Source organism: Octopus bimaculoides, chromosome 17 (assembly GCF_001194135.2).
Source record: "Octopus bimaculoides isolate UCB-OBI-ISO-001 chromosome 17, ASM119413v2, whole genome shotgun sequence".
In the NCBI taxonomy this organism is placed as follows: domain Eukaryota; kingdom Metazoa; phylum Mollusca; class Cephalopoda; order Octopoda; family Octopodidae; genus Octopus; species Octopus bimaculoides.
Window position 1 is genome coordinate 20,654,590 of NC_068997.1, and position 1,049 is coordinate 20,655,638.

A 1,049-nucleotide genomic window follows, 5' to 3' on the forward strand; every position below is an offset into this window, starting at 1 on the left:
CTATCTATATATATATATATATATATATTCAGATTTTTCAATATGCTAGGCCACTGGTTTTAAATTGATATTAATCAAATGACCGAAATAAGGAAAAGAAGAAATATATGAATGCGTATCATTTTCAAAGCAGATTTGACTTTTATATGTCGAATGTCTGCCGATCACCGTAGAGTAAATTCGTTGTCTTAAAAGCAAAATAGACATACAGAAGTCGACAAATTTTTTAGTTAAAGTACAGCTATTTATCTCAGTTTCCTGTACTTAATCGACCCCAAGAGGATGAAAAGAGTAATTCGACCGCGAAAGTCGTCGGGCTGAGAAGATAAAGGGAAGTAACTATATGGACCAAGTTAGTTTTGTCAATTTTCTGCCGTTCATGTCATTCATAAAGTTACCGCTTTCACTCATGATAGCAAGTTAAAAATTGTAAATATGACGAAGTTGCTTCCCTTACATCACGAAGATTTACTTCTTCGGCATCGTGTTTATGTATAGATGTTCTAATCTCTGTTAGTAACGATCGTAATGATTCCAAATTTTGGCGGAAGGCCAGCGATTTCGGTTTGCGTTTAAGTCGTTTACATCGACCACAGTGCTTAACTGGTACTCATTTTATCAACCTCCTAAACAATTAAAGGCAAAGTCGACCTGTGGAATTTGAACTCAGAGCGCAAAGACGGACATAATGCCGCCAAGCATTTTGTACGATGTGCTAACGGTACTGCCACCTCGCCACCAACAGTAATGGTACAAGGCGACTGATACAAGACAGCGAGCTGGGCAGAAGCGTTAGCAGGCCGGGCGAAATGCTTAGCAGTATTTCGTCTGCTGTTACGTTCTGAGTTCAAATTCCGCCGAGGTTCACTTTGCCTTTCATCCTTTCGGGGTCGATTAAATAAGTACCAGTTACGCACTGGGGTCGATGTAATCGACTTAATCCGTTTGTCTGTCCTTGTTTGTCGCCTCTGTGTGTAGCCCCTTGTGGGTAATAAAGAAATAACCAACAGTAATGGTTCCAAATTTTGACACAAGGCCCGCAAGTCTGG